The sequence below is a fragment of the Anomaloglossus baeobatrachus genome (assembly GCF_048569485.1).
Source record: "Anomaloglossus baeobatrachus isolate aAnoBae1 chromosome 5 unlocalized genomic scaffold, aAnoBae1.hap1 SUPER_5_unloc_3, whole genome shotgun sequence".
In the NCBI taxonomy this organism is placed as follows: domain Eukaryota; kingdom Metazoa; phylum Chordata; class Amphibia; order Anura; family Aromobatidae; genus Anomaloglossus; species Anomaloglossus baeobatrachus.
The window spans coordinates 2133302-2156761 of record NW_027441806.1 but is presented as its reverse complement, the minus strand read 5'-3'; positions in this window follow the sequence as shown (position 1 = coordinate 2156761).

Genomic DNA, 23460 nt, shown 5'->3' with positions numbered 1-23460 from the left:
TTTGAAGTGATTTTGAGAGGTCTACATGACAAAGAACACCCAAAAGTGACACTATTCCAAAAACGGCACCCCTCAGGCTACTCAAAACCACATTCAAGAAGGTTATTAACCCTTCAGGTGCTTCACAGTAACTAAAGCAATGTGGAAGGAAAAAATGAACATTTTACTTTTTGCAACAAAAATGTTAATTTAGCCTCAAATATTGCATATTCACAAGGGTAGTAGGATTAAATGAACCCCCAAAATTTGTTGGGCAATTTCTTCTGAGCACGCAGATACCTTATATGTGGCGAAAAAACACTGTTTGGGCGCACAGCAGGACTCGGAAGGGAAGGAGCGCCATTTGACTTTTTGAACAGAAAATTAGCTAGAATCGTTAGCCGCACCATGTTGCGTTTGGAGAGCCCCTGAGGTGCCGAAACAGTGGAGCTCCCCCATATGTGACCCCATTTTGGAAACTAGACACCTCATGACATTTATCTAGATGTTTATTGAGCACTTTGAACCTCTGGGGGCTTCACAAAAGTTAATAGAGTTGAGCCGTGCAAATAAAAAAAATTTTTTTTACCACAAAATTGTTACTTCAACCAGGTATCTTTTTTTTCACAAGGGTATCAGGAAAAATTGCACCATAAAATGTATTGTGCGATTTCTCCTGAGTACACAGACATCTCATATGTGGTGGAAATGAAATGTTTGGGCGCACAGCAGGGCTCAGAATGCAAGGAGCATCATTTGACGTTTCAAACGCAAAATTGTCTGGGATAATTAGCGTATTCCATGTTGTGTTCGGAGACCCCCTGAGGTGCCGAAACAGTGGAGCTCCCCCACATGTGACCCCATTTTGGAAACTAGACCCCTCATGGAATTTATCTAGATGTTTATTGAGCACTTTGAACCTCTGGGGGCTTCACAAAAGTTAATAGAGTTGAGCCGTGAAAATAAAAAAAAAATTTTTTTTACCACAAAATTTTTTACCACACAATACACAGACACCTCATATGTGGTGGAAATCAAATGTTTGGGTGCACAGCAGGGCTCAGAATGCAAGGAGCATCATTTGACTTTTCAAACGCAAAATTGTCTGGGATAATTAGCATATTCCATGTGAGGTGCCAAAACAGTGGAGCTCCCCCACATGTGACCCCATTTTGGAAACTAGACCCCCATGGCATAGAAAAAAAAATAGGGCGCACGCACAAATGTTCTGCAAAAAAGGGGGGGGGGGACTAGGTGGGATGGAAAAAAGAAGTCCTGTCCAAAGTCGAGTACGACTGCAAGACGATTGCTGATCAGGTACCTAATTGTACATGTTTTGTTATGTTTTTTTTTTATTTGAGGTACACAAAAAAAGCAAAAACTAGAGCAACAATTACGTACCTGATCAGCCAATCACGTAGCTGATCAGCACTTGGCGGCAGGCAGGTGGGGGAGGAGGGGGGGAGAGGGAGTGGGAGATGCGATTGGGGATAGTTAGAAAAGAGCCACGAACAATACTTACAGGATGGATCAGAACAGCGGCAGATTGGGGGCGGCAGATTGGGCGGCGGCAGATGAGGGGGCAGCGGCATATAAAGGGAGCATCTGTGAATGTGAGATGGCGGCGGCTGGGATAGGGTGGGGGCGGATGGGAGAGGGCGCAGTGGATGCAGGAGCAGCAGAGGATGGGGGGGATGGCAGGAAAGGGGAGTGGGAGGTGAGATTGGGGATAGTTACCCTACAGGATGGATCTAGGCAGCAGGATCACAGGAGATGAAGGAGGCAGCAGATCGGGGAGGGTGAGAGGTGGGAGAGGGAGCGCAGCGCAGATCACGGGGGAGACAGGTGAGTAGAGCACAGATCACGGGGGTGAGAGGTGAGGGAGCGCAGATCACGGGGGTGAGAGGTGGAGGGAGAGCGGACAGCAGATCACGGGGGTGACAGGTGAGGGAGCACAGATCACGGGGGTGACAGGTGAGGGAGCACAGATCACGGGGGTGACAGGTGAGGGAGCACAGATCACAGCGGTGACAGGTGAGGGAGCACAGATCACGGGGGTGACAGGTGAGGGAGCACAGATCACGGGGGTGACAGGGGAGGGAGCGCACATCATGGGGGTGACAGGGGAGGGAGCGCACATCACGGGGGTGACAGGGGAGGGAGCACACATCACGGCGGTGACAGGTGTGGGAGCACACATCACGGCGGTGACAGGTGAGGGAGCACACATCACGGGGGTGACAGGAGAGGGAGCACACATCACGGGGGTGACAGGGGAGGGGGCGGGTAGCTGACCACGGGGGTGAGAGGTGGGGGGAGCGTGCAGCACATCACGTAGGGGAGGGGGCGAGCAGCACATCACGGAGGGGAGGGGGCGAGCAGCACATCACGGAGGGGAGGGGGCGGGCACCGATCACGAGGGGGAGGGGCCGGGCAGCAGATCGGAGGGAGCGGTGGCACTATGACAGATGGAGGAGGACAGGGATCGCGCAGCACATCACGGAGGTGAGGGGGTGGGCACCGATCACAAGGGGTGAGGGGCCGGGCAGCAGATCGGGGGGAGCGGTGGCACTGTGGCAGATGGAGGGCGGCGGCGGCAGCGGATCGGGAGGTGTGGGGGTGAGGGTGCGGGCAGCAGATACGAGGGGTGGGGGTGCAGGCAGGAGATCGGGGAGACAGGTGGCAGATCGCGGAGGGCAGTGGCGGCGGATCGGGAGGCGTTTCGCCAGTTTCATACAGTGCAATGGCAGCGCGGCAACTTCCGGGTCCCATGCTCCGGTCTCATAACAGCATGGGACCGGAGCTTGTCGCCCTGCCATTGCACTGTGTACACTCACTGTGCTCAGTGTGCTGGCGTGCTGCAGGGACGACAAGTGAAGCTGATGGGGGCGGTCACCGGCAACAGGTCCACTGTGATTGGAGAAATCGGTCACAAGGCCGATCTCTCCAATCAGAGCTACTGGAGCTGGGGGAGGGTGATCCAGTGAGGTCACCCAGCTCCAGCCAATGGCCAGTGCTACAGCTGCACTGGCCAGGGCTGGATTTCAATGTTTCAGTCATTTTAAATGGCTGGAATTTTGTTTAAAAGAACAGAAAGTCCTCAGTGGTTGATACCTTTTAATGGCGTTTAATTGCCATTAAAAGGTATCAACCACTGAGGAATTTCTGTTCTTTTAAACTAAATTTTTTTTATCTCTACTGGCTAACATGGTACAAAGATATATTTTACTTGTATTTAAATGGCTGGAACATTACAGTGGCTGTGATTGGTTGAGCGGCGTTCGTCAGCCAATCACAGCCTCCGTAGGTCCGGGGAGGAGGCAGCACCCCTCCTGAGGTCAGGAACAGGTCCCCTCCTCCCCGAATCTGCGGTTTATGTTAACATATTGCAGTCACCGGAGGCTCCGGTGCCGCGATTCCGCCATGACGGAAAGATCCGTCCTTGGTCGTTAAGGCCCATGTTAGGTTGACCTAACGGTCACAGCTATTGCCAGCGATGTCCGAATGCAGAGAGGGTACCGGTGACCCCCCTCTGTCCCCCCTTTAGCCTTCAATGAAAACAGGCAGACACCGTTATACACGTAAGGCTAGGAGACGTGCGGCTCCGAATAGAAAGTGTATTAGTATTGTTTACATTACAAAGTTATACAAAGTTGATTAGGGCGTAACTATGCAACATACATATTCATTAATCTACATTCACTAAGGCGTGGATTGCATATTCCCAGCAAGACAAAATTAATATAATGACTTATACTCCCATAACAATCTATGACGTTTCTTTTTCCATAACAAGAATGTTTTTCAGTCGTCTCTAAGTCAAAACATTCTGCGTTCTTGAAGTTGGTCTCATAGTTTATTACGCAAATAAGTCTGGTTCGGTCTTGCCAGGGAGAATGAATTTCTATTATTTTCTAAGTCAGTGAAAAAGGTTAACTCTTTCCTCACAATCCCCCCTATTGGCGTGATTGATGGACAGGGGGCCATCGAGAAGCTTTGGACTATAGAGAAAGCAGGCTAGCCTCCAGATACTTTCTGAGCCGCGGGTTTGCTCAGGGAGTGTCGTCTCACATCCGTCACCCAGGACTGCCTGCATGCCTCTCGATAGGAGTCTCATCATGATACGCCAAGGTGATTTCTAGAGGAAAGAGTAGAGAAGAGAAAAAAGGCATATTAGTGATTTCATACGGGTGCTGAATAATCATTGTATCTACATTGTTTCAAGCAGCGGGAAAACAAAGCCATTAGCAACTTGAACACTACATAAGCAACTAGTAAACAGAGTAACACTTGGAACACTGATAGTCTGTTGTAACAGCCTCCCCATTGAAACACTTCGTTTATTGGGACTGGTATGGCTAAGTATCGCATGGAAGAGGCTGTCACAGGTGCGTGTGTACATATCCAGCAGTCTGTGATCTCAAGTTTTTCAGCTAACACTTCATGATGGGTCTCAAATGAATTCTGCCGTGGTGTAGAAGGCCCCAAAAAGGGAGTACACATAGAAATACTTATCAGCAGTATTAGGCCTTCTTGCAGTGGCTGGCATGGACCCATGTCGATCTCCCCTCAAGTTTGACGGAGGTTGGAGTGGTCAGCTGGACAGTCAAAGGCCCTTCGAATCGTGGCTCAAGGGTCTTTTTCACGTGCTTCTTTAGGTAGACCCGGTCACCAGGCTTTAGAGAGTGGGTTCCTGGAACGGCATCAGGATCAGGTAGAGAAGAGTAGACCCTTTGGTGGGTTTCAGTTAGTCTCTTCTGCAGGGAAACAACATAAGACGTTAGGCTATCACATTGCAGGTGTAACTCCTGTGGGAAGCAGCATCCTAATCTGGGTGCACTACCAAAGAGTATTTCAAAGGGAGAGAGCCTGTGCTTTCCCTGCGGGGTAGTCCTTATAGAGTAAAGAGCTATGGGGAGACATTCTGTCCATGGTCTACCAGTCTCCTCCACTGCCTTGGCTCTAATTTGAGCTTTAGAGTTCCATTTAACCTTTCCACTTTCCCTGATGACTGTGGGTGGTAAGGCGTGTGTAAGGCTGACTGAATGCCTAACAGGGCACAGGTGTTCTGGAAAACTTGTCCAGTGAAATGAGTACCTCGGTCTGACTCTATGACTTCAGGGAGTCCAAACCGAGGCACCAGATCACAGGCCAATTTCTTTGCTGTAATTCGGGCCGTGGCTGAGCTTACAGGATAGGCCTCTGGCCGTCCTGAGAAGAGGTCTACACAGACAAGTACAAACTCGTAGATGCCATGTTTTGGCAACTGTATATAGTCTATTTGTACTCTTTGAAATGGGGCAAACGTCTTTGGCATGTGTCTTTGCGGGGTTTTAGTTAGCTGGCCTGGATTGTGTTGTTGACAGATGTGATAAGCTTTTATTCTCTGGGAGGTGTATTGTCTGAAGTCCGGGGCTACCCAATATGGTTGCATCTGGTTCATGATTGAGTTTGCGCTACCGTGTGTGGGATAGTGGAGTACTTGGAAAATGGCAGGGAACCAACTGCGTGGCAGGACGGGAAGTCCGTTTAGGCGCCAAATCCCCTCCACCTTTTCTGCCCCCTTGGCCCGAACATTCTTTGTGCAATCATACAGCGGTTGCATGAGTAGTGACGCATTGGGAATCCACCGTCTGCATTTATCTCTGCTTGCTTTGCATCCTACTTCTGCCAGAAAGGTAAGCATTCCTCTTCACTAGGGCAGCACAGTAGTAAATCATCCACGTACTGGTAGATGTACTGCGGGAGGTAGAGGGAGGGGGGATTGTCTCAGCTGCGGTGGCGTAATTCCAGGTTTGACTGAAACTTTTACTGTGGGCACGGGTAGTGTGCCGAGGTCAGTTTTTGATGTGGACCAGAGTTTTGCAGGAACTTGTAGAAGTATTGGATCCGTGTTTACTTTACGTGTAACATCAGATTCTGGTTGATCTTCTATCATCTGGAGAGTGCACAGGATTTCTTCTGGGATATCTTCTGGAATTTGCAGGATAGCAGATCCATCTTCATTGTAGACAATCTGAGCTTGTAGTCTTGATAGTAGATCTTCTCCCACTAGGGCATCTCCACCCAGGGGGGACACTAAGAATTTAGACACAAACATGTGTGGTCCCAGTTTCACCTTCAGTGGATGTGTTATTGGGATTATCTGGGCTTGTCCATCAAATCCAGATACTACAGTAGCTTCAGATGAGATGGATCCTTCAGGCACTAGGTTCCTGGGGTTCAGGAGCGTGAGGCTCCTGAGTCCACCAAAGCTCTTATTTCCTTGTTGCCAATGTGAAGGGTGACGTGTATAAATGGACCTCTGGCATCCCTATCCCGTGCTGCCGTGCTATCCCGTGCTGCCGCAAGTCAGGCAGTCTTCTCCTCCTGACTCTCGGGTTGGTTTTGAGTGTCCCTCTTCTTCTTTCTACAGTCTCTGATCACATGTCCTCTGATCCCACAATAGTAGCAGGTCGGTGCCTTCCTTCTTGTACCTTCTGGCTGACCGTCCACTGCTGCTATGACAACTTTCTTGTTGCTCCTTTTATCCTTTGCGTCGGTTTCTAAGCCACTTGCTTTGTTGACTAGAAGATGTATGTCTTCATGTTTCTCCATTCTGGGCAGCACGCTTTCAATCTTTCTGCCAGAGGTCCATGTATTCCATCCATGAAGGATCTTACCATCAGGCGACGTATCGCACCCGCTTGTAAGTCCAGCCCTTCATCTGCGAATGACTGCATCAATCTGTAGTAAAATGAGCTGACATTCTCCACAGGACCTTGATGCACTGGTCCCATTGTGCCCTTAGTTCTTTGCTCCTGGGCGCAGAAGAGATTGAGTCTTATCATGAAGTCTTGGCCCGATTCCACATTACGGGTATCGTCCGGAACATGTCCTGTCAGGTGGGCAGTGAGTTTGGCATACAGTTCGGGAGACATTTTAACTCTACACAAACCTTCCATGTCCAACCAAGTGCTTCTGTAGGAGACCTGTATTTGGTTCAGGTAACGTGAAAAACTGACTGGGTTTCTAGTCGGGTCTGGAGCATTTTGCAGGAAAGCCATCTGCTCGGCTGGAGTCCAGGGTACGTAGTCATCATACGTACGAGGAACTGCATCTCTGGGAGCATCTGGGTTTTGTGAATTAACAGGTGGTCTTATCAGGACTCTTCTTTCCACTACGGGATAGAGAGGCACTGGTGCTGTGGCTTGTAGCTTGTGCTGTGGGGCTCCACAGGCTAAGCATGTTTCACTCCAGTCCGGATTTTGTTGGCCACAGTTTGTGCAGGTCCATTCCGGGGATACTGCTATTTTTGAAGCTGTTCCAGGAGTAGCTGACAGGTACGGAGGAAGCTGCTGTTCCTTATTAGCCTTCTTCCCAGCTTCTTCCCATGTGTCTGATTCTTCATGATATATCCAACCTTGATCGTGGGCTGTTTTTGCCATGTCAGAAAGAGTTCTGACCAGTTTAGTCCATGATTTATCTGCTATCACTCCTGCTCTAGTAGCTGTTATTGTGTCCCATTTGTTGGGGTCCAATTGATCCTTCCCCTTCAATCCAAATGTCTTAAAAACTTCCTTGGACTGACTGGCTGTTCTTTTGCCATGATAACACGTAATGAGATGTTGCAGGGTGCATCCAGCTCTTCTGTCTTTTGATATTCCTTGCCCCATTCTTCTTCTTCTATCTTCTTCAGCTTTTAGACCCTTGAACGTCCTTTGGACTAAACCTACCTATCCTGGAGATACTCAAAGACTAACTCCTTTTGTATTCCTACCTAAGGTGAGGTCTAGAACCACCTTTCCTGGAGATACTCAGAGACTAATTCTTGATCTGTATTCCTACTGAAAGGTGGTGTCCTAACTTCAGAGGGGGCTGAGAATGTTGAATGGCGCTGGGTTGCCCTTCTTGTACCACAGGTACACTCTATATCCGATAGCAATGGCAAACAGGGCTATTCCCACTAACACTAGGGCAGTGAATATCACATCCATGGGACAGAGCAGGTACACTATTCCCTTTCAACAGTCACTGATGTATGGGATCTATGACATGCCAACAAGGACAACAGCACAGAAGCAAAGCGCAGGAGAGCAGACACGCGACACACGGAGAGGCAGAGAAACACTGAGAAACAAACAAGCAAACAACCAAACAAGGCACAGAAAACATCAGCTGGCAAGGCTCTCTCAGAGTTCAGTAGAAACCCGCCAATAACCCAGTATCTACTCACAGTGTACCATTTTGCGCGTTGAGGAGAGGGGAGATCAGATGTGGGGAGCATAAAGAGAAGAATAAGGTTCAACTCTTACCTGGCCAGGTGTTTCTGGTCCCCACGTCTGGTCCACTCCTCCTCTGAATGGCAAGACAGTCCACTGCGTCCTGGGATTACAAACACGGGTCCCTGCTTTTCGGGCGCCAGATAATGTTAGGTTGACCTAACGGTCACAGCTATTGCCAGCGATGTCCGAATGCAGAGAGGGTACCGGTGACCCCCCTCTTTCCCCCCTTTAGCCTTCAATGAAATCAGGCAGACACCGTTATAAACGTAAGGCTAGGAGACGTGCGGCTCCGAATAGAAAGTGTATTGGTATTGTTTACATTACAAAGTTATACAAAGTTGATTAGGGCGTAACTATGCAACATACATATTCATTAATCTACATTCATTAAGGCGTGGATTGCATATTCCCAGCAAGAGAAATTAATATAATGACTTATACTCCCATAACAATCTATGACGTTTCTTTTTCCATAACAAGAATGTTTTTCAGTCGTCTCTAAGTCAAAACATTCTGCGTCCTTGAGGTTGGTCTCATAGTTTATTACGCAAATAAGTCTGGTTCGGTCTTGCCAGGGAGAATGAATTTCTATTATTTTCTAAGTCAGTGAAAAAGGTTAACTCTTTCCTCACACCCAGGGCACAAGGACGGATCTTTCCGTCCATGGTCGTGAAGGGGTTAATAGGGGTGCCCAAACTTTGTCATATGACTGTATAAGCAAACATCATTCACAAAGAAATGCAAGACTGGAAATTTGTGGACATACATAAAATTCATTAGAATAAATTACATTTATCATTTTTTTACAAAACATTTTTAGGTATATAAGAAATGAACAGTTCATCGGATGTCAAAAATTGTTATAAATTCTGTTTTTGTATTTTCTGGTGAGGATCCATGATTGCTTCAAATAGTCCATAATAATTATGATGTACAGTTCATATTGTTGAGGAAGCACGGGAAGAAGATTATATTGTTGTCAGAAATTCAGTCTTTCCAGAAGTCCTCCGAGACTCAGCATGATAAAAATATTCAAATCACCATGAATGAATGTGAACAGAGTCCTGCAGCAATTAATCATGAGATCGTTTTTAAGATTTAGAACAACTAATGCACCTTTCATAATACATTTCTGTGGAATACAAGAATTACTGATTATAAGCAAGTTAGTAATCACTATTATGAAGTAAACCTACTGTATTAGGTTATTCCAATTGATTCAGATTCACTATGGGTAAGATTTTGCATTTACTTCACATTCAAACATGTTATCATGGTGATTAGGAACATGACACCTGGACAGTTTGTGCTATGGCCAGATTCACTGAAACAGCTTCAAAGTGAAACATAGTATCTCATTTGAAATTCAAACAACATGGAGCTCTGATAGGTTCAAACTTAGCGGTACTTCTCACATAGCGAGATCGCTGCTGAGTCACGGTTTTTGTGACGCACCAGTGACCTTATTAGCGATCTCACTGTGTGTGACACTGAGCAGTGACCTGGCCCCTGCTGTGAGATCACTGATCATTCCACACAGCTCTGGTTCATTTTTTGCTCGTTGCTCTCCCGCTGTGAAGCACACATCGCTGTGTTTGACAGCGAGAGAGCAAGGATCTGAATGTGCAGGGAGCTTCTGACAGCTGCGGACGCTGATAACCAAGGTAAACATCAAGGTAACCAAGTCCCGATTGAAGGCAACAGCCCGACGGTGAAGGGGAGACACCGCCACCGCCAGGGCACCAGTTTCCCAGGGCCAGCGCCTGCGGGCAAAGTAGGGCTCCTTCGGCCCAGCTTGAAGCCGAGGAGTGGGTAACCGGTGGGGACCCATCGCTACCAAAGAGACTTTCATAGGTGCAGGGAAGAGACCGTCACCGCTAACTGCAGGGAACATCCGCACCGTGAACCGTCCGAGGGACCCGTCCAACCAGCCGTTTGTTTACCGAGAACTGTGTCGTGTTTACTGGCTGAGTGAGTACCTCCGTGCCGTGCGGCACAGCGCTGCCCCTGCGTCCCTGCACCTCCACAGGCCCCATACCCGCCTGACCACCATTCCAATCCCATCACCGGGCCCCGGGAGCACCAACACCCCTACCCACGGAGGGGCACATCAACAACTGGCTGCTCCATACCATCACTCCCGGGCTCCCCATACAGAGCAGCGGTGGTGTTAACAAATCACCACAACCGTGGGTGGCGTCACGGACAATAAACTATCCCAAAACAACCAATCCCCTTTTCACTCATGGGCGAGGAGCGCCGCTCGAGTCCCCGGGATCCGGCCCATCGCTCGAGCCACCGAGCAGTGGAAGGCCGCAGCAGCCGCGGCAGCCGGACCCGAGCAGTAGGGAGAGCGCGGTGTCCCCTCCTCCGCCCGCGACATGTCCGCACTTTGCTTTTTTACCTGCTTTTCCACTGCTTTTTCAACTGCAGCGTTTTCATGCCAAAATGCTTGCGTTCTGCTTTTCAAGCAAAGTCAATGGGACATTGAGCTTTCTTGTGCGCACTTTGCTGTTCAAAACGCTGCATTTAATTTGCATAAATTTGGGCAAAAACTCAGCGTTTAAAGAAGCAACATGTCAATTGTTTTTGCCATTTTGGCTGCGTTTCCTATCCATTCAATTTAATACAAAAATGCGTTTCTAAAAGCACCGGAAAAGCACTAAAAACTCATGAAAACCGCAAGGTGCGCATAGGCTACTTTCTTTGCGTTTTACATGCATTTTTAAAGCCAAAAGCATTGTTCTTTCTGCCAGAGGATGCTTTTTGAACTGCAACTACCTCAACGCAAAGTGCGGACACAGCCTAATAGTGCAGCATGATGTCTCGTCTGAGATTCAAGCCTTGGGGAACTCTGGTGTTTAAATGAAAGATCCACCATGCTTCTCTGTTTCTCAAATCATTCAAACTGAAACTGTGGCTGGGTTTTTTTTAAGTTTTTCAATCGCAAATGCTGAAAAAAATTCAATCGTCCTATCATGTTCCTGAATAAAATGTTTGGAAGCCTGTGATGTATTTTTTACTGGATTGTATTTGACAATGTCATGAAGATGTTCCTTAATTCTAGTGCAGAGCGTTTTGTATTGCCTACATATTTGAGATTGCATTTAGTGCATTCTATGATGTATGTGACCCATCGAGTGTTACAATTCAGAAAGGAATTAATTTGATATTTTTTTATTATTTGTTGAATTAGTAAAAGATTTACAGTTTTTGGCCACTGTGCACATTTTGCAATTGTGCAAACCGCACCTGTAAAAACCCCCAGTGATAACCAATTGCCTTTAGGTTTGGAGGATCTAATAGCGCTAGGTGAAAGGATATTAGCCAATGTAGTTGCTTTCTTGTACACTACTTTATAGTTGTTATGTAAAATGTTGTTTAAAATATCATCCTTTCACTAACGCTATTAGATCCTCCAAACCTAAGGGTATGACCGCACTTTGCGTTGTTCAAAACGCACCCTCTTGCATTAATTGATTTGGCCAAAGTTGCCTTTTTCAGAAATTTAGCGCTGAAAACGCATGCGTATTTCCCGCGTTTAAGATGTGTTTTCAGCGCTTTTTACATGCTTTTTCCCTTGCGTTTTGACAGATGCGTTTTTAACATCAAGACACTGCTAAATAAAGTTTAAACAGTCAAACAAAATGAAAAAAAGAGAAAAAAAACCAAAACAGATATATTTTTGGAATTAATAAAGAAAATAGTTATATTTCATGAAATTATAGCGGTTTTATAATATTAATTGTTAAAATAGCAATAAAATCATAATTTTCATTAATTTAATTGTCGGACTATGTGTGTGTGTAAAGGGACATATTAATCCATTAATTTGATGTCAGAAAAGCATGCGTTTTTGAAGTAAAAAATGCAGTGTTTCTGCAGCTAAAAAGCAGGTAAAACGCTGGAATTTTGATATTTGTTGGTTTTTGCTACATCTCATTGACTTCAATGTTAGCAAAACGCACCCAAAATGGCAAAAACAATTGACATGCTGCTTCTTTGAAAGCATGGTTTTTGCCACAAATTATGCAAATTAAATGCAGCGTTTTGAAACGGAAAGTGCGGTCAGGAAATCTTCATTTTCCATAGACTATCATGGAAAATCAAAACGCATGCCTTTTGGCATGAAAAAGGTGCAGTTCAAAACGGACCTAAAAAGCACCTAAAACGCAAGTGGAAACGCAAAGTGCGATCATACCCTAAAGGCAATTGGTTATCACTGGGGGGTTTTTACAGGTGCGGTTAGCACAATTGCAAAATGTGCACAGGGGCCAAAAACTGTAAATCTTTTACTAATGCAACAAATAATAAAAAATATCAAATGAATTCCTTTCTGAATTGTAACACTCGATGGGTCACATACATCATAGAATGCACTAAATGCAATCTCAAATATGTAGGCAATACAAAACGCTCTGCACTAGAATTAAGGAAAATCTTCATGACTTTGTCAAATACAATCCAGAAAAAATACATCACAGGCTTCCAAACATTTTATTCAGGAACATGATAGGACGATTGAATTTTTTTCAGCATTTGTGATTGAAAAACTTCAAAAAAAACCCCAGCCACAGTTTCAATTTGAATGATTTGAGAAACAGAGAAGCATGGTGGATCTTTCAATTAACCCCTTCACGACCTTGGACGGATCTATCCGTCAAGGATCGTGTCCCATTAAGCCCCGCCCCCTGCCATAGGCAGGCGGCGGTCGGCCCACATATCAGCTGTTTTCAACAGCTGACATGTGTGCCTGCTAGCCGCGGGTGGAATCGCTTCCACCCGCGGCCATTAACCACTTAGATCTTGCTGCCATAGTCTGGCAGCAAGATCTAAATGCGCGCGGCCATGTTTTTTACTTACCGCCGCCCCCACCGGAAGTCACGTGCGTTATCACGTGACTATCGGTGGTTGCCATCGTAGCACAGGGTCATGTGATGACGCCTGCAGCTATGATGTTTCACTTTAGTTTTCCCTCGGCCGAGAGCAGAGGGAAAAACAAAGTGACTGAATCTGCTGTTTACAGCTGTATTGCTGTGATCAGCAGATAGCGATCAGCGATCGGATTGCTGATTGCTATAGCCCCCTAGGGGGACTAGTAAAATAAAAAAAAAAAGTAAAAAAAAAGGTTTAAAAAATAAAAAAAAAAAATCCTAAAAGTTGAAATCACCCAATAAATATACACATATTTGGTATCGCCGCGTTCAGAAATGCCCGATCTATCAAAATATAAAATCAATTAATCTGATTGGTAAACGGCGTAGTGGCAAAAAAATTCCAAACGCCAAAATTACGTTTTTTGGTCGCCGCAAGTTTTACGCAAAATGCAATAACAGGCGATCAAAACGTAGCATCTGCGCAAAAATGGTACCATTATAAACGTCAGCTCGAGACGCAAAAAATAAGCCATCACGGAGCCATAGATCCCAAAAAATAAGAACGCTACGTGTTTCGGAAAATGGCGCAAAACGTGCGCCACTTTTTTTGGACAAACTTGTGAATTTTTTTTAACCCCTTAGATACAAGTAAACCTATACATGTTTGGTGTCTAGAAACTCGCACCAACCTGAGGCATCACACCCACACATCAGTTTTACCATATAGTGAACACGGTGAATAAAACATCCCAAAAACTATTGTGCGATCACACTTTTTTTGCAGTTTTTCCACACTTGGAATTTTTTTGCTATTTTCCAGTACAATATATGGCAAAACCTATGGTTTCATTTAAAAGTACAACTCGTCCCGCAAAAACCAAGCCCTCATATGGCAAGATTGACGGAATAATAAAAAAGTTACGGCTCTCGGAAGAAAAGGAGCAAAAAACAAAAACGCAAAAACGGAAAGTGCCCGGGGGCTGAAGGGGTTAAACACCAGAGTTCCCCAAGGCTTGACTCTCAGACGAGACATCATGCTGCACTGTTAGAGCCGATGGTGTGAACTGTGCTACATTACAGTTTGTTACTGTGCTGCGCTTCTGATGACAGTGACAATCTGCTCAATATGCTGTGAAAATTGTTCCTTTTAGTTAACTTAAAATAATCTCCAATATAAATGAAAGTATTACTAATGATTGTAACAATTTCCCTATAATAGATTGCACTCACATACTCATTTATTATGATAACATGCTTCTGGATTTTTCCGGGTTTATTTACTGAAACTGTGTCTGAAATTTAAATTGTTACAATTTAGTGTGAACCTACCGGAGCTCCGTGGTGTTTGAATTTCAAATCAGATACTATGTTTCACTTTGAAGCTGTCTCAGTGAATCTGGCCACGGCGCAAACTGTCCAGGTAAGTTCCTAATCACCATGATAAGGCTACTTTCACACTTGCGTTGAACGGCATCCGTTGCACTGCGTTGTGTGACGGATGCAACGGATCGTACAAAACAACGGAATCTTTATTTTTTATTTTTTTTCCTTCTTTCGTTTTACCGGCGGCAGATTATTGTGAACGATCAGCTGATCGCTCACAGCAGCCAGTCGCCGGGTGATCAGCTGTTCGTTCAGCCGCCAAGAATGTGTGAGGGGGGCGGAGTGCGGAGGTGGAGTGCAGGGTTTGTGTAGCCGAGCGGGACCATGGCACTGAGGACGTCAGTGCAGCGAGGAATGCAAGGCTGAGGACTGGTGAGTGTGAGTGTGTGTGTGTGTGTGTGTGTGTGTGTGTGTGTGTGTGCGTGCGTGCGTGCGTGCGTGCGTGTGTACACGTGGAGTGAAGTGCGGGAGGGGGCGGAGCCGAGCGGGAAAGTGTCGGGCTCCCTGCACCCGTAGCCAGGGTAAATATCGGGTAACTAGGGAAAGCGCATTGCTTAGTAACCCGATGTTTACCCTGGTTATGAGTGCAGGGAGCCAGAGAGAGTATGCGCAGCGAAATCCTACGGATTTCGCTTCTCAAAAAACGTTACATGCAGCGTTCCCTCCGCCCGACGCAGTGTCAAAATAACGATGCTGCGTCGTGCAGCGGATGCAACGCAAGACCATCCGTTGCTATCTGTAGCTAATAGAAGTCTATGAGGAATATAACGGTTTCCTGCAACGGTTACCGTAATTCCTCAAGGCTGCGGATAGCAACAGAAGCCGTCCAACGCAAGTGTGAAAGTAGACTAACATGTTTGAATGTGAAGTAAATGCATAATCTTACCCATAGTGAATCTGAATCAATTGGAATAACCTAATACAGTAGGTTTACTTCATAATAGTGATTACTAATTTGATCTTGCTTATAATCAGTAATTCTTGTATTCCACAGAAATGTATTATGAAAGGTGCATTAGTTGTTCTAAATCATAAAAACGATCTCATGATTAATTGCTGCAGGACCCTGTTCACATTCATTCATGGTGATTTGAATATTTTTATCATGCTGAGTCTCGGAGGACTTCTGGAAAGACTGAATTTCTGACAACAATATAATCTTCTTCCCGTACTTCCTCAATAATATGAACTGTACATCATAATTATTATGGACTATTTGAAGCAATCATGGATCCTCACCAGAAAATACAAAAACAGAATTTATAACAATTTTTAACATCTGATGAACTGTTCATTTCTTATATACCTAAAAATGTTTTGTAAAAAAATGATAAATGTAATTTATTCTAATGAATTTTATGTATGTCCACAAATTTCCAGTCTTGCATTTCTTGTGAATGATGTTTGCTTATATATGTATGTTTTCCACCACTATGTATCATATTGATATTATATTTATGAAACCCCTTATAATTGCTCTATATCTTACATGCATTATTATATTATTTTACCTACAACTAATAATGATTACCATATTTTTCGGACCATAAGACGCACTTTTTTCCCCCCAAATGTTGGGGGAAAGTGGGGGGTGCGTCTTATGGTCTGACTATAAGGCTGCGGGGAATGAGGGTGCCGCGGTGCAGCGGGTCATCGGCGGCACGAGCAGGCTGTAACAGCCTGCCGTGACCACGTGGGCCCGCTCATTACATATGCACGCCCATCCTCCCGCCCATCATCTCTCAGCGAAACCGGCGCTGACAGGTGGGCGGGGTGATGGGCGGGGGGGTGCGTGCATAATTAGCGGCCGGCCGTGATCACCCCTGGCAACTACAGCCTGGAGTGATCATGTGTGGCTGTATTAACTGCCAGCCCGTGCATCATTATCAGCGCGGGGTGCAGTGAATCAGTGTACTCACCCGTCACCGTGTGTGGAACCGCCCCCCTGCAGCATCGCGTCTTCCTGTCTGTGCCGGCGGTCAGCTGATCTGGACACTAGCAACGTCATCGCTGTGCGCGCCGCTAGTATCCACCAGAATCGATCAGCTTACAGACAGGAAGACGCGATGCTGCAGACAATGGTGACGGCTCCACACAGCGGCGCTGCAGCTGAAACAGAGATCGGTGCTTTAGGGAGTGAGGAAGGGTAAGTATAAACGTTTATTTTTTTTTCCTGTGCCACAGGATACACGCCATTTACCAGGATGGGGGCATTTCATGAGCAGGATGGATGGGGGCATTTCATGAGCAGGATGGATGGGGGCATTTCATGAGCAGGATGGATGGGGGCATTTCATGAGCAGGATGGATGGGGGCATATCATGAGCAGGATGGATGGGGGCATTTCATGAGCAGGATGGATGGGGGCATATCATGAGCAGGATGGATGGGGGCATTTCATGAGCAGGATGGATGGGGGCATATCATGAGCAGGATGGATGGGGGCATTTCATGAGCAGGATGGATGGGGGCATATCATGAGCAGGATGGATGGGGGCATATCATGAGCAGGATGGATGGGGGCATTTCATGAGCAGGATGGATGGGGGCATTTCATGAGCAGGATGGATGGGGGCATTTCATGAGCAGGATGGATGGGGGCATTTCATGAGCAGGATGGATGGGGGCATATCATGAGCAGGATGGATGGGGGCATATCATGAGCAGGATGGATGGGGCATATCTTGAGCAGGATGGATGGGGGCATTTCATGAGCAGGATGGATGGGGGCATTTCATGAGCAGGGTGGATGGGGGCATATCATGAGCAGGATGGATGGGGGCATTTCATGAGCAGGATGGATGGGGGCATTTCATGAGCAGGATGGATGGGGGTATATCATGAGCAGGATGGATGGGGGCATATCATGAGCAGGATGGATGGGGGTATATCATGAGCAGGATGGATGGGGGCATATCATGAGCAGGATGGATGGGGGTATATCATGAGCAGGATGGATGGGGGCATATCATGAGCAGGATGGATGGGGGCATTTCATGAGCAGGATCGATGGGGGCATTTCATGAGCAGGATGGATGGGGGCATATCATGAGCAGGATGGATGGGGGTATATCATGAGCAGGATGGATGGGGGCATTTCATGAGCAGGATGGATGGGGGCATTTCATGAGCAGGATGGATGGGGGCATATCATGAGCAGGATGGATGGGGGCATATCATGAGCAGGATGGATGGGGGCATTTCATGAGCAGGATGGATGGGGGCATTTCATGAGCAGGATGGATGGGGGCATATCATGAGCAGGATGGATGGGGGCATATCATGAGCAGGATGGATGGGGGCATATCATGAGCAGGATGGATGGGGGCATTTCATGAGCAGGATGGATGGGGGCATTTCATGAGCAGGATGGATGGGGGCATTTCATGAGCAGGATGGATGGGGGCATTTCATGAGCAGGATGGATGGGGGCATATCATGAGCAGGATGGATGGGGGCATATCATGAGCAGGATGGATGGGGGCATTTCATGAGCAGGATGGATGGGGGCATATCATGAGCAGGATGGATGGGGGCATATCATGAGCAGGATGGATGGGGGCATATCTTGAGCAGGATGGATGGGGGCATTTCATGAGCAGGATGGATGGGGGCATTTCATGAGCAGGATGGATGGGGGTATATCATGAGCAGGATGGATGGGGGCATTTCATGAGCAGGATGGATGGGGGCATTTCATGAGCAGGATGGATGGGGGCATATCTTGAGCATGATGGATGGGGCATATCATGAGCAGGATGGATGGGGCATATCATGAGCAGGATGGATGGGGCATATCATGAGCAGGATGGATGGGGGCATATCATGAGCAGGATGGATGGGGGTATATCATGAGCAGGATGGATGGGGGGTATATTATTAGCAGGATGGGGGGTATATCAGCAGGATCATATACAAGGCAGGAGGATCCTTATCAGAATGGGGTACCTTAGTAGAGAATTTGGGGACATTACCCCCATAACAGTGTCAGCAGCAGATCCTCGCCCCATAACAGTGTGTCATGACCATATTTTTTGGTTAAAATTTTATTTTCCTATTTTCCTCCTCTAAAACCAGGGTGCGTCTTATGGTCAGGTGCGTCTTATAGTCCGAAAAATACGGTAATTAAAGTACCAATCATAAAAAACATGAATCTCTTGATAATAATTTTTTATAAAATTTATCTGAAATTATTTATATAGAATAAGTTAGAACAAGTCTCACATGAGCTCCCAGTTATTTTGATTAATTGGGATTTATAGTAAAAAGAGCATTAGACGTGGTTTCAATAATATAGTCTGATCTTATATGTTTTTTTACTAGTTCACTTTTTGTATAATGCAAACATTCCTTGCTGACACCTATGTTCCCATTTCCACTAAATTGCCCCAGATGGAGAGGGGAGTATATAGTGGAATCGATAACATTCACTAGATGTTATGATTAAGGGCGTCAAGCCAGAAACGCGTTAACATCTCTGTGCATTGTCTGTACTGCACTGAATAAATCACCGTGAGCACTCAGCTGGTTTATCTTCCTCATTTATCGTAATCCCTTAGTGTATGGGGTTGGAGAGAATATTCTGAGCTTCTTTATATAGTCATCCATGTTTTGGATGACTATTCCATCCCCCTTGTCGGCTGATAGTTACTATATCTGAATCATTGCATAATGATTTTAGGGCAACCTTTCCTTTTTTATTTAGGTTATTTTGGGTAGTTGGGAGTGTAATAGTTCTGATTTTATTGAAGTCTTCAAGCACCAAGTCGAGGAAAGTGTTCAAAAAATGGCCTTTCTAGGGGATAAAAGCTTGATTTTCGGAAAACATCAGTATGTCCCATAGGAATTATAAAATCCATAAAGACTCAACAAGACCCCTATGAAACTGATCCCCTCCTTTGGAAACAGGTAACTAAAGAGAATCCTCTAGCAGATGTGAGGCCAATCTCAACTTGAATGCATAAGAATGCAGAAAAGGACAGATTTATGACCAATAGAGATAAGAGCAGAAGTTGAACATAAAAATAGCAGAGAAATTCAAATCCTTTGTTTCCCCTTACAGAAAATATGAATTGAGGTTTCATGAATGGCATCCGTATAATAGATAAGAAAGCCATATTTTTGAATTTGTGATAAAGTAGAGAACGCAAAGCATCATTCAGCATCATTGGGTGATGGCCAGGTCCTGTAAAATGGATATTCGCCAGAGAGATTAAAATATCTATGTAATGTCTCCTATCTGTGAACAGATAAAATCATAAGAGGAAATATGATAGTAATATGTGCCGCCTGGGATTTCCAGGGGCGAAGATATTGTAAAAGTTGGGAATGTTATAATTTTCAAAGACTTAGACACATCCTGTAGTTATCTGAAGTCCAGCCCTGTTATGAGTCACCAGAGGGGAAGTATGTGGGTGTAACTTGTGTTAATAAAAAGCTAATGCCAATTATGATCCTACTTTAATGAATGGAACATTGCTGTATAGGATTGTTCCATTGTAGGCCTTCCCTCCATAAATCTGAATCTATTTCTGTGATCCAGGTTCAGTAATTTTCTTTCATTATTCCCTTTTATTTTATGCAATTGTATATACTATATTGTTTTGTTCCCCTTTGTAACATCTGTTGTGCATTTTTATAAATACTGTCTTCTTTTTCAGATTAAATAAATGACATATAATAGCGTACGGCTTTGGGATGTGGCTCAGGCCCTTTGCACACGCTGCGGATTTTACTGTGGAATTGCTGCAGAAAATGTTTAGAACATTTCTGCAGTCCTTTTCCAGCAAAACCTATGGGGATAAAAAAAAATGCTGTGCACACACTGCAATTTTTGTCCCTGCGGGTTTTGCTGCGGAATTTCCGCTGCGGAATTAATGTACATGTCACAGGATTGATCCCCAGTATCTGGCCAGATGCTGCTCCCCATTTAAAATTTATGGGGAACACAATCTGGCGCAAAGGGGTTGGAGCAAGCACTTCATACTCACTGCTCACCAGTGGCTGTGATTGGTTGCAGTCAGACCCACCCCCACGCTGAGTGACAGCTGTCTTACTGCAACCAATTACGGACGCCGGTGCCGGGGATCTATGGCGTACATAAAAAAAAGAATATTGGTGCTCCCCCCAATTTTGATAACCAGCCAGGATAAAGCATCGAAGCTGGGTGCTGGTATTCTCAGGCTGGGGAGCCTCCCAGCCTAAAAATATCTGCCAGCACCTGCCCATAATTGCCGCATCCATTGGATGCAACAGTTTCTGGAATTTTCCCGGCTCTTCCCGTTGCCCTGATGCGGTGGCAATTGGGGTAATAAGAAGTTAATGACAGCAGCCCATAGCTGCCACTAAGACCTAGTTTAGTGATGGCAGGTATCACCTCATTACTAAACTGTAAGTAAAAGTAAATAAACACAAACACCCCAAAAATCCTTTATTTGAACTAAAAGACAAAAAAGCCCCCTCTTTCCCCACTTAACCCCACCAATAACAGTCCTCCAGGTCCGATATAATCCAAACGAGGTCCCACGACACTTCCAGCTCTGCTACACCTGACACTCACATCGAGCGCCATAGACCATGACCGCTAACTGTGAGGGTCAGGCCGCAAGTGAAGTGAGCCGCGCTGGATCAGTGGTGACTTCACTCATGTGCTTTGCTGTGACAGGTGGAAGACTCAGCTGTCACTACACATCAGCTGACTGAAGTCACTGCTGATCTTATACTCACCTTCTCCAGCGAGGCTGCCTCTGGACGCTGGTCTCCTGCTTCCAGGCCGGCTCATGCATATGCAGTTATGCAGTCCACAGCTGACCCGTAAGTAGCAGAGCGCCGGAGACAGCCGCATGGGACACAGCATCGCGGGACACTTCAGCACCATGGACAGAAGGAGTGGGGGACAGGTGAGTATCTCCCTGTGCTATCAAAATAACGAAGGGACATACCGCAGCTAAACCACAGCAAATGCGCGGTAAAACGGCATGCGGATTTCGGGTGCGGTTTGCTGCGTTTTTTTGCCGCAGGTGCGGTCATCTTTTAGAGGGTGCAGATTTTTCTTAAGAAAAATCCTTTTTCTAGTGCGCACATAGCCTAATAGATTAAGAGGAACAAAGCTACCTGTAACGTGTGTCCAATCGACCTGTATAAGCAAAGACCCTAATTCCAGTGAACTGTCACTTGGCTGCTTGCTTAAGTTTTGATAAAAATCAGTTTTATCTGCTTAAGGTCTACTAGTTCTCAAAATGCTGTTGTGTATAAGGCTATGTTCGCACGTTGCGTTTTTTTCCGCGTTTCTGCAGCGTTTTTAGCAGCAGCGTTTTTGCGCTAAAACGCATGTGTTTTTGATTGCCAGCAAAGTCTATGGGAAAAGCAGAAATCCTGTCTGCACTTTGCTTTTTTTTCTGCAGCGTTTAATTTGCATATTTGTGGTCAAAAACCATGCTGAAAAAGAAGCAGCATGTCAGTTGTTTTTGCCATTTCTGCAGCGTTTCCATAACATTGGAGTCAATGAGAAATGGCAAAACGCAATCAAAAGCACAATTCCTGCGTTTTTCATGCTTTTTACCTGCTTTTCCACTGCGTTTTTGGCTCCAAAAACGCATGCTTTTCTGAACAAAAATTAATGGGTTCTAATGTTCCTTTACACACACACAATAACCGAAAATTTAAATGTTAAAAAATAATAAACTTCACCTATTTTTCTGTTAAAATGTGCATAACCACTATATTTTCATTACAATTGATAATTTCCCATATAGTATTATTAAAAGTTAATTTTATACTTTTTTTTCTCTTTTTTCATTCTTTTTGACTATTACAACTTTATTTCTCAGTGTCTTGATCTAAAAAACGCATCTGCAGAAACGCAGGTGAAAACGCAGGTAAAAAGCGCTAAAAACGCACTAAAAACGCGGTAAAAACGCATGCATTTTTAGCGCTAAAAAATGGTCAAAAGCCATTTGGTCAAAAACCAAGGGAAGGAAAACGTGCAGAATAAACTGCAGGTACTCCGACGCAACGTGCGCACATAGCCTAACCTCACTTACATCACTGCTTGGCCGCTGTGTACAATGAGCATACACAAAAAGCTGCCAATCAAGTGCGGGCGGGGTAATACAGAGCTAATGGTGATGGGTGATACATGGTAGCAGGTTTACTAGTTCTCTAGTGATAATCCCCTAGCTATAATACTGTGATTTTATCAAAACTACAGCAAGCAGCCCAGTAAATGACACATCATTGGAATCAGAGTCACTGTCTGTCACGGTAACAGACAGTCCTATGGTGATCGGCATTAGAAGGTCACAGCATTTGGCTGCGCAAAATAGCCCTGACTTTCTATTGTTCCTGCTGTCAATATTCAGTGTACTCGTATCTCCTCTGCTGGGTTTTCATCCTTTTCTTTAGGACCTAGTTGAGCTTCAGTTGCTAATCATCTGTATTTCCCCTTGGGTTTAAATACTTTCATTTTCCATGGACTTGTGCTGGTGATATTATTCAGTTACTTCACAAGCTCTGGATGCAAGCAGGTGGCTTGCACACACCAGTAGGATTGATGTTGCTTTTTACTGAACTTCTTACGGAGTCGTCTAGAGATAAGTTGTTTGTTGTTTCAAATTGTTTGTTATCCCTGTGTGTCCTTTAGTGCTTAGTGGGGTTGATGAAGAGCTCATCCCATCCATTCCTTATTTAGACTATGTTCACACACTGCATTTTTTACCCGCGTTTTTGCTGCAGAAATTTCTTGAGAAATTCTTGTAACCTTCCTGCAGACATTCCCCAGCAAAACCTATGGCAAAAAAATTAGTAGTGTGCACACTGCGTTTTTTTTCTTAAGAAAATTCTTTCACTGGATTTTCTTAAGAAAAAGAATGAGCATGTCACTTCTTTTCTGCAGCTAACTGCGTTATTTCACTCCATTGACTGTAATGTAATGCAGAGTAAACACACACATGACACTC